Source organism: Saimiri boliviensis, chromosome 9, assembly GCF_048565385.1.
Source record: "Saimiri boliviensis isolate mSaiBol1 chromosome 9, mSaiBol1.pri, whole genome shotgun sequence".
NCBI lineage: Eukaryota > Metazoa > Chordata > Mammalia > Primates > Cebidae > Saimiri > Saimiri boliviensis.
This window is the reverse complement of record NC_133457.1, coordinates 175689-192421: the sequence shown is the minus strand read 5'-3', so window position 1 is coordinate 192421 and position 16733 is coordinate 175689. Positions and strand designations below refer to the sequence as shown.

At 46.5% G+C, this 16733-nt stretch overlaps 1 pseudogene; it reads left to right on the top strand.

Moving 5' to 3' along the window:
• LOC141585737 (phospholipid phosphatase 2-like) overlaps positions 1–16733 on the top strand; it is a 142479-nt pseudogene that overhangs the window by 9405 nt on the left and 116341 nt on the right.

Here is a 16733-nt window from a genome sequence, read left to right as displayed (position 1 = left end):
CCACGCACGGCTAAACAGACCTTTCCTTTTGTGAGAGGGACGCTGGTGGGGACAGCCAGGAGGGGAGATGAAACTGAGTGGAAGTGGGAGTCACTTTGGTGCCCGGCACGTTGTCTCACACCTGTAATCTCGGCACTTTGGGAGGCTCAGGCTGGGGGGTCACTTTAGCCTGGGAGTTTGTGACCGGCCTGATCAGCATCAGACCCCTGTCTCTACTTTTAAAAATAAAAATAAGATATTTTGGGCAGAGAGAAGTCTCTATGCAAAGGCCCAGAGGTGAGTGTTTGCCTGGGTTTTTTTTTTGCTGTTTTTTTTTTTTTTTTTTTTTTTGAGACGGAGTTTTGCTCTTGTTACCCAGGCTGGAGTGCAATGGCAGGGTCTCCGCTCACTGTAACCTCCGCCTCCTGGGTTCAGGCAATTCTCCTGCCTCAGCCTGCTGAGTAGCTGGGATTACAGGCATGCACCACCATGCCCAGCTGATTTTTTGTATTTTTAGTAGAGATGGGATTTCACCATGTTGACCAGGATGGTCTCGATCTCTTGACCTCGTGATCCACCCGCCTTGGCCTCCCAAAGTGCTGGGATTACAGGCTTGAGCCACCGTGCCCGGCCTTGCCCGGTTTTTCAAGGAGCAGAGGGAGGGTGTGAGGGGGAGAGGGCCTGGGGAGTTCGTGCTCATCTGAGGGTGATGGGAAAGGAGTGTTGCTTGGGCCTCCCACGTGCTGTGAGAGAAGCTCTTCCTTGTTGGTGGGAGCAGGCCTCGAGGCCAAGGTGCGTGTGGGGGCCCCATGGCCCAGCTGGTTTGAGAACCTCACAGCTCCCAGGCCCTTCTCCCCCTCCAGCCTCCCTGTCCTTCGCTGTCCTGTCGCTGGTGAACACCCTGTATAACCGAGGATTTGACTGTGGGGATGTCTCCATCCGGTACCCCTATCGTCCAGACACCATCACCCTTGGGCTCTGGCCGGGGTCACCATCACAGCCACCATCTTCCTTGTAAGGCAGGAGGGGTTCAGAGGGACAGGGAGGGGGGCAGGATGGGGTACAGCCTAACCCTGGTTCCTGATGGGGGTGGCCTGGAGGTCTGTGGGGGGCTGGGGGACACAGCCTTGCCCTGAGTGGTACTTGTGGGTAATAGGAACCCCCTTTTGTGTTTTGAGATGGAGTTTTGCTCTTGTTGCCCAGTCTGGAGTGCAATGGCAGGATCTCCACGCACTGTAACCTCTGCCTCCTGGGTTCAAGTGATTCCCTTGCCTCAGTCTCCCCAGTAGCTGGGACTACAGGCATGCTAATTTTTGTATTTTTAGTAGAGACAGGTTTCACCATGTTGGTCAGGCTGGTCTTGAATGCCCGACCTCAGGTGATCATCCCGCCTCAGCCTCCCACAGTGCTGGGCTGGCAGGCGTGAGCCACTGAGCCCAGCTAGGGCATCTTTAGAGTCTCCAGCTCTGCAGCAGCCTTGGGGAGGCCCGTGGGGAGGACTGAGGCACACTAAGGGCCCATGGGCTGACCAGGAACCCCTCTGGTCACCGCAGCTGCCCCACACGCAGGTCTCGGCGGGAGAAGCCTACCTGGTGCCCACAGACCAGCTCTATTCCTGCTCTGACTTCAATAATTACGTGGCTGCCGTGTACAAGGTGCTGGGGACATTCCTCTTTGGGGCGGCTGTGAGCCAGTCTCTAACGGACCTGGCCAAGTACACGATCGGCCACCTGCACCCCAACTTCCTTGCCATCTGTGACCCCGAGTGGAGCTGGGTCAACTGCTTGATCTATGTGCAGCTGGAGAGCGTGTGCAGGGGAAACGCTGCTGGCATCACCGAGGCCAGGTGAGTGTGGACAAGCAGCCTTCACTCTGAGGGCAGTGGGAGCTGAAGAAGCCGCAGAAGCCAGATGATTAGGAGCCAGCAGGCAGGGAGTCAGGCAGGAGTGGGGCCTCAGGGCTCCAGGTGCCCCGCAGACAGCAGGAGGCCGCGGGGAGCGTGCTGTCTCCCTTGAGTCTCAGCCCTGCCCTCTTCTGCGCTGTCTTCTTCTTCTTCTTTTTTTTTTTAAAGATGGGGTTTCACCATGGTGGCCAGGCTGGTCTTGAATTCCTGACCGAAGGTGATCCACCCACCTTGGCCTCCCAAAGTGCTAGGATTACAGGCGTGAGCCACCACGCCCAGCCATGCGCTGTCTTCTTACCATTTCTACTTAAACATTTCAACTCATCGTTGTCCTTTTTAAAAAAATCAAAATATTGACTGACAAGCCTAGGGTCATGTCAGACCAGAAAAAATCAATCAATCAATCAATCAAAATAAAATTTGTATAAGTCACCATTTCTTCCATTTTAATGTGTACAGTTCGTTTTTAGTACATTCACAATGCTGTACAGCCATCTCCTCTACCTAATTCCAGAATATTTTCATCTCATCAGAAGGAAACCCCGCAGCATAGGTAACATGGCAAAACCCCGTCTCTATGACAAATCAAAAAATTAGGCCAAGCTAGGTGGCTCATGCCCATAATCCCCGCACTTTGGGAGGCTGAGGCGGGCAGATTACCTGAGGTTGGGAGTTCGAGACCAGCCTGGCCAATGTGGAGAAATCCTGTCTGTACTAAAAATACAAAATTAGCCAGGCATGGTGGCACACACTTGTAATCCCAGCGAATACCACACCATGAGCAAGAGAACCCTGCAGTGCTCTAGTTGCCATCACGGGAGTGTTGCCAGGACGCTATGGGCAAGAGGGTCTTGCAGTGCCCCAGCGGCCAGCAGGGGGCGTGACCCCGCTACACCGAGAGTAAGAGTGCCCAGCAGCACAGGCACCACACTGTGAGCAAGAGGATGTAGCACTGCCCTGCTTGCCAGCAGCGGGCATATTGCCACTACACTGAGCAAGAGGGCCCTGCAGTGCTCCAGCTGCCAGCAGGTGATGCCGGTCACCACACTGTCAGAGGGCCCTGCAGTGGACCTAGCCAGAAGGGGGCGTGGGCACAGCATCGTGAGCAAGAGGGCCCTGCAGTGCAGGCCCCCAGTAGGGGCCCCCACACCCACCTTTCAGATTCTTGAGGCTCCTCCACCGGTGTGCATCCTGTCACACCACCAGCGTGCATTGAGTCACAGCGGTCTGCAGAGGTGCGTTCTCCTCCTTACAGAACTGGGGGGCATTGTGAGGGTGGAACTGCGTCCTCCTCAGCACACACCTTGGGGCGGGGTTCTTACTGCAAGAGGGGCTTGCGGTGGCCCCAGCTGCCATCAGGGGGGTGCAGACACAGGACCATGAGCAAGAGGAACCCCACCGCCTGGCCACCAGCAGGGGGCGCCCGAGCGTGCCTTTTCAGTGGGCGTCAGGGCGCCGGCGTGCATCGCGTCAGGGCAATCTGCGGAGCTGCGTTCTCCAGGGCACAGACGTAGCGGGCACAGCCTCGGTTTGGGACAACTCTGGGCCGTGTCCACGGTGAGTAAAATCCTTCCTGTTTGCATTCCTGACTGCTGAGGGTCAGAGACTAGTACGAAGAGCTCTGTGTGGGAAACTGGACACGAAAAGCCCCTCTGAACCCTGCGCACCTGGGTTCTCCCGCCCAAGGCCAGGCGGCTGCGGTGTGAGGTGCACCCAGCAGCCTCAGAAGACAAATGGAGCGTTCCCGAGGCAGAGATGGCCTCTGAAATACGGATACAATAAGCCCAGTGCTCAGGTAGGAAACACCTAATGCTGATGCAAGGCCTCAGTCCAGACATGTTACTATAAAATCCGCACCATTCATGCGGCCCTGCCAGTACAGCAGTTTCAATACTCAACACGGACATATCAGTGCAAACGTAGAAACCAACGTATGGTTAGGGTTTAGGGTGAGGATTAGGGCTAGCGGATAGGGTTAGAGTTCGGGGTTACCAGTTAGGGGTTAGGATACAGGGGTTAGAAAAATTTTAGGCAAACTTGAAGGAAGGAATGATGCATGAATCACACCTGAAGCACCAGAACGGAAAACAGGGCTTGGGGCTTCGAGCTCTTAGCGGTGGCAGCTGAGTGAGGTTTCTCATGGGCTCCAGCTGGGCGACCGCCGGTTGTGGGGATGGTTGCCTCAGTGTAATAGTCATACAGCCAGCTGGCAGCTGGGCTTTCTGTCATTGACTAATTGGTTTATTCATGTTTTTAAGTCAGTTTGCATGCCTCGAAGTTCGGTTTCTGTTTGCTTAGGCAAGACCTCAGGCTAACGGCTTCCTCCTTTTTTGCTTTAACACATCAAAACCATAATTCATTTTCATTTTATTTTCCTGGCATTAATAAAAGTAAGCTCACATTTTTGTTGTCATTCAGAAAGTCAGTTTAATTGGCAGCCTATTTGTGATGGTGCATAAAATAATGTCTGTTAATTATTAGCATCTTAGATTAGATGAAATGTTTATTAAGCTTTGCTATTAAACCATAACAGGAGTTCAGTTGCTTTTTTTTTCCTCCTAGGCTTTAACCAATTAAAATACACTCAAGCATCTCCTAACAATGTGGATACTGTCTGAGAAATGTGTCCTTAGTGATTTCATCTTTGTGCAAACACCATCGAGTGTCCTTATAAAACCTGGATGGTGTAGCCCCCTTCACACATAAGTGATATGGTATAGCTTCTTGCTTTCAGGCTACATACCATACCTGTACAGCTCATCTCTGTACTGAATGCTGTAGTCAAATGTCACACCATGGTGATTGTGGATTGTGATCCCAAAATATCTGAGTCAGGTCTCAGTCAAGTAGAAAGCTTATTTCGCCAAGGTTAAGGACATGCCCATGACACAGCCTCAGGAGGTCCTGACAACATGGGCCCAAGGTGGTCAGGGTAGAGCTTGCTTTTATATATTTTAGAGAGACAAGAGACACCAATCAATATGTGCAAGATGTAAAGTCATTTGGTTCAGTGAGGTGGAACAACTGGAAGTAGGAACGCGGGGTAGGGGGTGGTTCTAGGTCAGAAGTAGATAAAACAAAAGTTGCATTCTTCTGAATTTTTTGATCAGCCTTCCACTGAATACAATTTAGTCTGGTTCAGTGAAGTTGCATTTTTACACAGACAGTAGGGCAGAAGAATGGTGTGATCTTGGCCCAGCACACCCGCCTCCTCCCTGGTTTAAGCGATTGTCTTGCCGCATCCTCCCCAGTAGCTGGGATTACAGGCATGCACCACCAAGCCTGGGTAATTTTTGTATTTTTAGTAGAGATGGGGTTTCTCCGTGTTTGTCAGGCGGGTCTGGAGCTCCCGACCTCTGGTGATCCGCCTGCTTTGGCCTCTCAAAGTCTTGGGATTACAGGCGTGAGCCACCATGCCTGGTCAGGAAGCTTATTTTGATTCTGATATTGTCAACTGTATTTCAGGTATAACTTGTTTTCCTTGGAGCATTAAATACTGCATTGGTATTGTATTACACAAATAAAACAGAGATCCCTTTTTATCACATTCATTGCTAGTGATATTGACAACTAAATTTAGATGCATTCCAGAGTCTGGGCTTCCAGTAATTCTTAGCGATCCTCTAAAGGTAAATTACTTTTTCTCACAAGACACAGTGACATCTAAAGTCACATTGATTGTCCTGCCACTTTTGTTTCTCTAGTTTCATCGATTTCTTCAAAGCATCTTTGGGGGAATAACTTTGACTATCCCTTTAAACTTTTCAGTATTAGAAAGCATCGTCATGAAACATTGAATAATTGTGGTCACAAATTCCCTTTACAGTCTTCCTTTGAATATTTTTTTCCAATGGCAAATATTTGCTTTTGTTGTATTGTAGCTAAAAGGAATGCTGGGAAACAAAACAAAGACAAGAATTCATTATAATAAGTGATTCAGTCACAATCAATTGCTATTTTAATTTTTTTAATTTAATATATATAAATTAAATTAATAAACTGGTCGCCCCTCATTGGGCCACCCATGGAGGCGCTCAGGGACACCTGGGAAAGGGAGGGGTGGTCTTTGGCAAGAGGAGGAAAACCAGAGGCACTCCTTACCCTGCGCGGGAGGGGCGCACCTTGCTTGACCACCCCAACGACCCTCCCTCTGACGAGCTGAGCTCCTCCTCAGGACCCACACGCAGACCCCATGGCAGCAACCGGAGGAGGGGGCCCCAGGGGCTGGAACAGCACCACCGCTCGGCCTCGGGCACCTGAGGGACAGCCCGGAGTGCTCCAGGAGCACCGCAAAGGCCCAAGCGGAGCCAACGCTGACACCACCCTGGCAAGGGCAGCACGGCGGGCTGGTGGGACAGCCCCCCACCGCTGCGGAGAGGGGCCCGCCCCCGCAAGGCAACAACCACAGGAGGCAAGAGGGAGGGATGCCTGCCGCGTCAGATGACCCCGCTGCCACCGCCTCCGCCAGGCAGAGGATCGGGGAAGCACAGCGAGGTCGAGCCGGATTCCGTACCCCTATGCCTCTCCCAAGGCAAACCCCACAGGCAGGGAGAGGAGAGGCAAGGGGCCCCCGTGGGCAGGACGAGAAGAGCAGTCCCATTCACCATGAATGGCCGTCCCTTGCCCGCCACGGATCGGTCACCGCCCGGGAGAGCATGACGTCACCACATCGATCGGAAGAAATTTTTTTTTTTTAAAGTTATATTTTTGAAAACATCCTGCTGTAAATTGAAATAGTCTCCAAAATCTGAATTCTTTCCTTGGTTCTAAGGTGACCAGATTTCCTAGAGAGTGAACCACACCACAAGAAAAAAGATACAATAAATATGTTTACATGGATGTGTTATTTTAACATAAATCTTGTAAAATAGGCATTTCATTGAAATTATATATGTTTGCATAAATTACTTTGCAGCATCATGAATGCCCTTGTTTTGAAAAGTAGTAGTTAGTGTCAATTACTACTTATTATTAGTACAAATAAGCAGATATTTAAAAAAATTTATAATTTTTAAATAAAGGTTTTATTTTAAATTGGTTTTAGATTCACACTGAAATTGGGAGGAAAATGCAGATTTCCTGTGTAGACCCAAACTAGTTTCCCCTCGTATTAACATATCAACATGTGTCAGATACGTTATTAACATTTTTTTTTTTTTAAGATGGAGTCTTTCTTGCTCTGTAACCTAGGTTGGAGTGCAATGGCACGATACTGGCTCATTGCACCCTCTAGCTCCCATGTTTAAGTGATTCTCCTGCTTCAGCCTCCCAAGTAGCTGGGATTACAGGTAACCACCAGCACGCTTGGCTAATTTTTTGTATTTTTAGTAGAGATGGGGTTTTGCCATGTTGGCCAGGCTGATCTGGAACTCCTGATCTCAGATTATTTACCCGTCTAAACCTTCGAAAGTTGTGGGATGACAGGCAAGAGCCACCATGTCCAGCCTACTATCAGTATATTTGCTTTGGTTAGGTATCTGTTCAGATATTTACCCAGTTTTAAAATCACGTATGTATTTTGTAATTATCTTCTCACATCTCTCTTGTCTTTTTGTTCTCTGAATAGTTTTGCACAGTAGAATACTTAGTTTTGTAAAGTCTGTGTTATCAATATTTTCATGAATTGGTATTTGATGTTTTATGTTACAAGTCAACACCAAACTCAATGTCATATAGATTTTCTTTTAGATTTTTTATAGTTTTGCATTTAAAATTACAGTCTCTGGGCCAGGCGCAGTGGCTCAAGCCTGTAATCCCAGCACTTTGGGAGGCCAAGGCGGGTGGATCACGAGGTCGAGAGAGAGAGACCAACCTGGTCAACATGGTGAAACCCCGTCTCTACTAAAAACACAAAAAATTAGCTGGGCATGGTGGTGCGTACCTATAATCCCAGCTATTCAGGAGGCTGAGGCAGGAGAATTGCCTGAACCCAGGAGGCGGAGGTTGCGGTGAGCCGAGATCGCGCCATTGCACTCCAGCCAGGGTAACAAGAGCAAAACTCCGTCTCAAAAAAAAAAAAAAATTACAGTCTCTGGACTATTTTGAGTAGGTTTTTGTTTTTCTTAATTTGTGTATTTATTCATTTTATTCTACATGGCTTCCAAAGTCTTCCATCACCGTCTTTGGGAAGGAATGGCTACAGCGGGCTTCATTTTGGTTTGAATTTCTAAAATTATTACATTGCATAAACTCAATATTGAATTTTATAGGTATTTCAGGACAGCTAGGCGGGGTTGCACGTCCACCTAGAAACTGAGCAAGAGTGTCTGTGCTGAGCTCTGGCATCACCAGAGGGTGCACGAACCCACCCCTGACCAACTTCCCTCTGAGGTGCCAGAAGTGGCAAGGAGCTTTATCTTCCTCAGGGCAGCATGAAGTTCGTGTCAACTTGGTGTTATTCATTGGTGAGTAACAAACTTCCTGTCCAAAGCCCTGACTGCAGAGGAGAGAGTCTTTAGAGAGTACTCAGCAGAGGAAGGAATTCAGCTAGACAAAGGAAACCATCAAATCCACTGTTTTGACTACACTCTGATCTTGTCAGTGTCCAAGACACAGTGGCTGCTAATAAGTATTCTCACAGTGGTCTCTAATATAGTAATCACACCATACCCTAACACCAATATAATATTCACAACATGCCCTAACACTGATATCCACATCATGCCGTAACACTAACATATCCACACAGTAGCTTCTAATACTAGTAAATACAGTAGTATCTACTAAGTGAACTCTGTTGACATGGAGACTTTTATAAGGATTTCACAGCTTTGGTTGAACTATAGCCTCTATAATGGATTTTGATGAGGTCTTTGCTTTCCTGGCGTGGTATTGATATGGTTGTTCTAAAAAGTAGTTTGCTTGCCAATAATGTCATACTTCTAGGAATCTTCCAATAGCAGTACAAAGTATAACCTGTTTCTTCTCTTAGATTTTGCAGCAGTTGTTGCTGTACCAGATTTACAATGTCCCAGAAAATACTTCAGTATATTTTGCCCAAAGTACACTCCCAGGTAACCACCACATAACCCCTAGATCAGGAAATCAGCACGGTTTCTACATGATAATTCAGTCTACAAACTCATTTCACTTTTACCTTCTGCACCACCTGGGAGTATGATGTGTTTTTCTTTGTTCTGATCCAGTTTTCTTTTCCTGGCACTGTGACCCAGACTTTCCTGCATATTTGTCACCTTGACACACTTAAAGAGCATACAAGTTTTTGTTTGAACACCTGTCTTCAGTTCTTTGCGGTATATGCTGAAGAATGGAATCATTGAGTCATATGGCAAATCTATTTGCAAGTGTTTGAAGAAACACCAAATGATTTTACACATAGGCTGGACCGTTTAATACTGTCAGAAGCAGTGTTTATGGGTTCAAGTTTCTGCACATCTTTGTCAACTCTTTTTTTTTTGTTTTGTTTTTTAGTATAACTATTCTAGTGTGAAATTATTTGATTTTTTTTTTTTTGAGACGGAGTCTTTCTCTGTCACCCAGGTTGGAGTGCGGTAGCACCACCTCAGCTCACTGCAAACTTCACCTCCCAGGTTGAAGTGATCTTCCTTCCTCATCCAGTTGAGGAGCTGAGATTATAGGAACATGCCACTATGCCCAGTTAATTTTTGTATTTTCCATAGAGACAGGTGTTCTTCATGTTGGTCAGGCTGGTCTTGAACTGCTAACGTCAGGTGCTCTGCTCACCTCAGCCTCCCAAATTGCTGGGATTACAGGAGTGAGCCACTGCACCCTGCCACTCCCAGACATTTTGGTTTTCTTTCTTTTTTTCTTTTCCAGATGGAATCTTGCCGTTTCAGCCAGGCTGGTGTGCAGTGGCTAGATATCAGCTTACTGCAGCCTCCACCTTTTGGGTTCAAGCTGTTCTCCTGCCTCAGCCTCCCAAGTAGCTAGGATTCGAAGTGCATGCTAGCAGGCCCAGGTAATTTTTGTATTTTTAGTAGAGACAGGGTTTTGCCACATTGGCCAAGCTGGTCTAGAACTCCTAACCTCAGGTGATCTGTCTGCCTCGGCTTCCGAGGTGGGTGGATCACGAGGTCGAGAGATCGAGACCATCCTGGTCAACATGGTGAAACCCTGTCTCTACTAAAAACACAAAAAATTAGCTGGGCATGGTGGCACGTGCCTGTAATCCCAGCTACTCAGGAGGCTGAGGCAGCAGAATTGCCTGAACCCAGGAGGCGGAGGTTGTGGTGAGCCGAGATCGCGCCATTGCACTCTAGCCTGGGTAACAAGAGTGAAACTCCACCTCAAAAAAAAAAAAAAAAAAAATTCAAATATAACTTAATCCGTTATTACTAAAAGAATGCTCAACTCAAGGGGACACAGGTCACTCATTTTGACTTTATCAGCTGTGGCACTTAGAGACAACTTTTTGAAAATACACAGCTTAAACTGTCCATGCTTTAAGTGCTAGATAAGTTTTTAAGAATACAGAGCTAAAATGGTCCCCGCTTTAAGTGCTTTAGGAAAATGGATTTCAGGCAAGGCCAGGCACGTCAATTTCAGAAAAGTCGATTTCAGACAAGGCACGGCGATTCCAGAGAAATTGATTTCAGGCAAGGCCAAACAAGTCGATTCCCAAAAAAATCTATTTCAGGTAAGGAAAGTCAATTCCAGAAAAATCGATTTCAGACAAGGGGAGGCAAGCAGATTTCAGAAAAATCGATTACAGGCAAGGCTAGGCAAGTCCATTTCAGAAAAATCGATTTCAGACCAGACAAGTGGATTCCAGAAAAGTCGATTTCAAAAAAAAAAAAAAAAAGGCAAGGCAAGTCAAATCCAGGAAAATGGATTTCAGGCAAGGCCAAACAAGTCGATTCCAGAAAAATCAATTTCAGGCAAGACAGATCGATTCCAGAAAAGTCTTTCAGATAAGGCAAGTCGAATCCAGGAAAAATGGATTTCCAGCAAGGCCAAACAAGTAGATTCCAGAAAAGTCGATTTCAGCCCAAGTAAGTGGGTTCCAGAAAAGTCGATTTCAGACAAGGCATGTCGATTCCAGAGACATCGATTTCAGGAAGGCAAGTCGATTTCAGACCAGAGAGTACATTTCAGAAAAATCGATTTCAGGCAAGGCCAGGCAGGTCGATTTCGGAAAAGTCGATTTCAGACAAGGCATGTCGATTCCAGAGAAATGGATTTTAGGCAAGCTCAAACAAGTCGATTCCCCAAAAAAAAATCGATTTCAGGCAAGGCAAGTCAATTCCAGAAAAATCGATTTACGAGAAGGGGAGGCAAGCTGATTTCAGAAAAGTCGATTTCAGGCAAGGCAAAACAAGTCGATTCCAAAAAAAAAAAAAAAAATCGATTTCAGGCAAGGCCAGGCAAGTCAATTTCAGAAAAGGTCGATTTCAGACCAAACAAGTGGATTTCAGGAAAATCGATTTCAGACAAGGCAAGTCAATTCCAGAAAAGTCGATTTCAGACAGGCCAGGCAAGTAGATTCCAGAGAAGTCGATTTCAGACAAGGCCAAACAAGTTGATTCCAGAAAAGTCAATTTGAGAAAAGGCCAGGCAAGTTGATTCCAGAAAAGTCGATTTCAAAAAAGGGTTAGGGTTAGGGTTCGGGTTCGTGATTAGGGTTAGGTTTAGGGCTAGGGCTAGGGCTAGGGCTATAGCACTTAAAGCAGGAGCAGTTTTAGCTGTGTATTTTGAAAAAGTTGTGTGCTCTACAAAGAAAAAACAACCTTTGTTGTTCCTTTTGGTCCCCAGGAGAAATGGGAGTCTTTTTCAGAGAGCACAGGAGACACGTGAGTCCTTTGTAGTCCTCTTGTCTGCCTCTAAGGGTGAAATGAGAGTGTGAAGCACTTTGGGAGGTGGCCAGGCACACAGCTTGGATGGCTGCAGAGCAGAGCTTCTCCCTGGAGACGTGGTCCCAGTCATCATGAGCCATGTCTGAAAGAATTAATCACATTTTATATGCAAGCATGTTCTCCATTTGACTGTGCTGTTATTTTTAATGAGAGCATCATTGACAATGCTTTAACCTGATAGCCTTGCCTAATTTTGTTCTACGTAGTAATGCGTGGGCTTCAGGGGGAGGCAGCATTGGGGGAGAAGGAGGGAGAATGGACATGTGAATTAGGGAAAGGTGTCTCTTCCTTTGCAACATGGATGACTTCAAAGCCCTCCTCATACTGCTAAGTATCTGGCTGGACACTACCAGTTGTGTGTTTAGACTGTGTGTGTGTGTGTGTGTGTGTGTGTCTGTGTGTCTGTCTTCAGGAGTGAACAGCATCTCCTTCCTGTGGTAGCATGTTACTCAGATTCTTGGATAACCCCCAGCCCTCTGAAAAACACAATACATGTATGTTTTAAGAAATTTTATCTTGATGATTAGTGAGAGGGTGGTAATTGAAACGAGCTCATTTCCTATTGACCACTGAGGTCAGCTCACCTTTGCTGAAAATGGTTCTTGACTCTTACTTTGTAGCAGGATCTCCTAAGTTAATCAATCCTTTTCAAGAGTTTCAGGCTGAAAGTCCAGATCTCTCAGGTTAGACCCAGTGTTAAAATATTACCTGGGTGAATTCTCGTTAGAGACAAGGGGCCAAAGACTGTTCCGATGTCTTTTAATGTTGACTTCAATCCAGTAAAGCCCTTGTTAAGCTATTTACCTGTGAAACTGGGCCTTGGGGAGGCAGTGCACCCTTTGAAATTAGAGGTCAGGAGATTTGGATTTGATTTCCAGCCCTCTGCTAGTCAGCCAGCCACTCACTTTCAAGTGACAAGCCTTAGGTGAGTCCCTTTCTGTCTCTGTTTCTCGATTTCTGTGCAGGGATTTATGTGGGCCTTAAGGCCCACTGGGAAAAGATCCCTCTTCCAGCTCAGTGCCTGGTTTGTTTAGTATACTTGTCAATCTGGACTTTAATACACTTATGGTTTTGGATTAACTCTATTACCTCTGCTAGAAATTAACACAGAAAATTCACAGTTGACTGACAAGAATGAGAGTCAGTTCTAAAGAATTCAAATAGAACTTAATCCTTTATTACTAAAAGAAAGCTCAACTCAAGTAGACACAGATCACTCATTCTAATTTCATCAACTATAGCACTTAGAGACAACTTTTTCAAAATACACAGCTAAAACCGTAGCAGCCCCCCAGGCCACCCTGGCTGCTAGGGATTCCTTGGCTAGGAGTCTGTGCCCACACACAGCCCCTGGCCCACCCTGGCTACTAGGGACCCCCTGGCTAGGAGGCTGTGCCCGCACCCCTCACCAGAGGGCCCATAGCAGCCCCCGGCCCACCCTGGCTATTAGGGACCTCCTGGCTCGGGGGCTGTGCCCACAGCCCCATCCAGAGTGCCTGTAGCAGCCCCACAGCTCACCCTGGCTGCTAGGGTCCCCCTGGCTATGGGGCTGTGCCGACAGACCCCGGTAAAGGGCCCATAGCAGCCCCCCGGCCCACCCTGGCTCCTAGGGACCATCTGTTTTGAAAGTGTTGTGTAATATGATACTCAGAACCATATCATAGGGAAATCATAATGTTATTCTGGTTTTTTTTTTTATATATTAAGCACAATAACACTAGTTCTAGTTACATCTCTTTGATATTGACAAAAATGTCATCCTTATCTTCCTTGACATTAGGATTGACAGCACAGGGGGTTTTCACCCCTTGCAATGTTTAATTCAATATAATTTTTTTTTTTGTGGACAATAGTGACCGTATCAGAGCTTGATGTACACCTCTTGCCATACAGAGAGTATTTCCCTATGGGCAGTAACATCATCCTCTCCTTCCCTGGATATTAGGAACAACATCACAGGACGGGTGTACAACCCCAGTCACATTGTGAGTATTATTATCTGTAATCCCTTAGTTATTAGGAACAATATCACTGGGGGTTTGTGCGCTTCCTGAGATACTTGGAGTAGTATCCTCTCCATTTTTGGATGTGTTAGAAACAATATTACAGTGGTGGTGTATACTTCCTGTGATATTCAGGGTACTCTCCCCAGGATATTAGTAACTACATCACAGAAGCGTTGTACACCGCCTGTGATAATGGAACAGTCAGAGTGTACACTTGCTTTCACAATGAGAGTAATACCTACTTAGGATATGATGGATAATATCACAAGATATACACACATGGGTGTATACCCACCCTGGTATTAGGAATAATTTTTATCTAATATACTAAAAATAATATCCCAGAATATACTCATAATGTGTACGTTTATTGGGATATTACAATAAATGTATATAATATGTACCATATGTACCTTTACTGTAATGTACATATGTGTACACAAGACACATGTACAATAAATGTACATAATCTGTACAATATGTACATTTATATGCACATGTGTATGATATATACATTATTGTAATATCACAATGATATATGTAACTACAATAATATATATACAATATGTAATATCATGGTAAATATACAGATTGTACACATTATGTACTTTTAATTTATTTTGGTATTACAATATGTAACCATGTACATAATGTACATATGTACTATATGTACATGTGTACATATGTGTGCACATTAGGTACATTATGTACAGCTGTACAATATATACACGTTTACATAATGTGCACATTATGTACGGATGTACAATATGTACACATATACGTAATGTACACATGTTCACGTATACATAATGTACACATTATGTACATATGTACTATATATCCACGTGTACATAATGTGCACATTAGGTAGAGATGTACAGTATGTGCACATTTACATAATGTTTACCTTATGTACAGATGTACAGTATGTATGCATGTACATATAGGCGAACATTGTGTACATATGCACAGCCCCCTACCTCAGTGAGCCAGAGGATGCTGCATTGCCCTAGTTGCCAGCAGGGAGCATGTTGCCACTGCAGTGTGAGCAAGAGGGCCCTGCACTGGTCTGCCGCCAGGAGAGGGTGCCCAAGCCCGCCTTTTCAGAGTCCTGAGGCTCCGCCCCCCAAGGTGCATCATTGCCGCCCACGCGGTCTGCAGAGTTGTGTTCTCCTCAGTGTTGACCTGGGGGCACTTGGAGGTGGAGTTGCGTCCTCCTCAGCACAGACCCCGGGGCTCGGGTCTCACTGTGGGAGGGCCCTGCCGTGGCCCTCGTCGCCGGAAGAGGGCGCGGGCACATCACCGGGAGCGAGAGGGCCCCGCACTGCCCGGCGGCCGCCAGCAGGGGGCGCCAGAGCCGCCTTTTCGGACGGCGTCACGGTCCCGGCGTGCCTTGCGTCATGGCGGCCTGCGGAGTTCCGTCGTCCTCAGTGCAGACCTGCGGGCCCATGAGGGCGGAGCTGCATTCTCCACAGCACAGACCTAGCGGGCACAGCCTCACCTGGGGACGACTCTGGGCCGCGTCCACAGTGAGTAAAATCCTTCCTGTTTGCAGCCTGACTGCTTAGGGTCAGAGACTAGTAGGAAGATCTCGGTGTGGAAACCTGGACACCAAAAGCCCCTCGGAGTCCTGCGCGCCGAGGTTCTCCCGAGCCAAGGCCACGTGGCGGCAGTGCGAGGTGCACACCGCAGCCTCGGAACACAATGGCGCGTTCCTAAGGCAGCTGTGACATCCGGAATGTGAATACAACACCCGCAGTGCTCGTGTAGAAAACGGCTGTGATGCTGATGCAAGGCCTCCGTCCGCGGCGTTACTGTAAAGTCCGCACTGCTCCTGCGGCCACCATACAGCAGTTTGAATCATCAACAGTGACGTATCAGTGCAAACGCAGAAACCAATGTATGCTCAGGGCTTTGGGTGAGGATCAGGGCTACGGGTGAGGGTTAGAGTTTGGGGGTACTGGTTAGTTGTTAGGATTTAAGGGTTAGAGAATTTTAGGCAAAATAAATTTAGTTTATTTAAGCAAAGGAATGATTCGTGAATTACACCTGATGCACCAGAACGGAAAACAGGGCTTGGGACTTCGAGCTGTTAGTGGTGGCAGCTAAGTGAGGTTTCTCCTTGGCTCCAGCTAGGCGACTGCCTGTTGTGGGGATGGTTCCCTCAGCATCAACAGTCATAAAGCCAACTAGCAGCTGGGTTTATTGTTATTGACGGGTTGGTTTGCTCAAGTTTTAAAGTCAGTTTTAATGCCTCCAATTCGGTTTCCATTTGCTTTGCAAGACCTCAGGCTAACGGCTTCCTCCTGTTTTGCTTTAACATGTCAAAACCGTAATTCATTTTCATTTTACTTTACTGGCATGAATAGCAGTAAATTCACATTTTTGTTGTTATTCAGAAAGTCAATTTAATTGGCAACCTATTTGTGATGGTGCATAAAATAATGTTTGTTAATCATTAGCATCTTAGATTAGATGAAATATATTAACTCTATTAAGTTTTGTTATTAAACCAAAACAGGAGTTGAGTTTCTATTTTTTTCTTCTAGGCTTTAACCATTTAAAATACACTCAAGCATCTTCTATTGATGTGAATTCTTTCTGAGAAATTTGTCCTTGGTGATTTCATCCTTGTCTGAACACCGTAGAGTGTCTTTTTAAATCCTAGATGGTATAGCCCACTCCACACATAAGTTATATAGTATAGCCTATTGCTCCCATGCTACAAACCTGTATAGCACATCTCTGTACTGAATGCTGTAGTCAACTGTCACACCATGGTGACTGTGGATTGTGATCCCAAAATATCTGAGTCAGGTCTCAGTCAAGTAGAAAGCTTATTTCACCAAGGTTAAGGACACGCCCATGACACAGCCTCAGGAGGTCCTGACAACATGGGCCCAAGTTGGTAAGGGTAGAGCTTGCTCTTATACATTTTAGAGAGACAGGAGACACCAATCAATATGCGTAAGATGTACAGTCATTTGGCTCAGTGAGGAGGAACAACTGGAA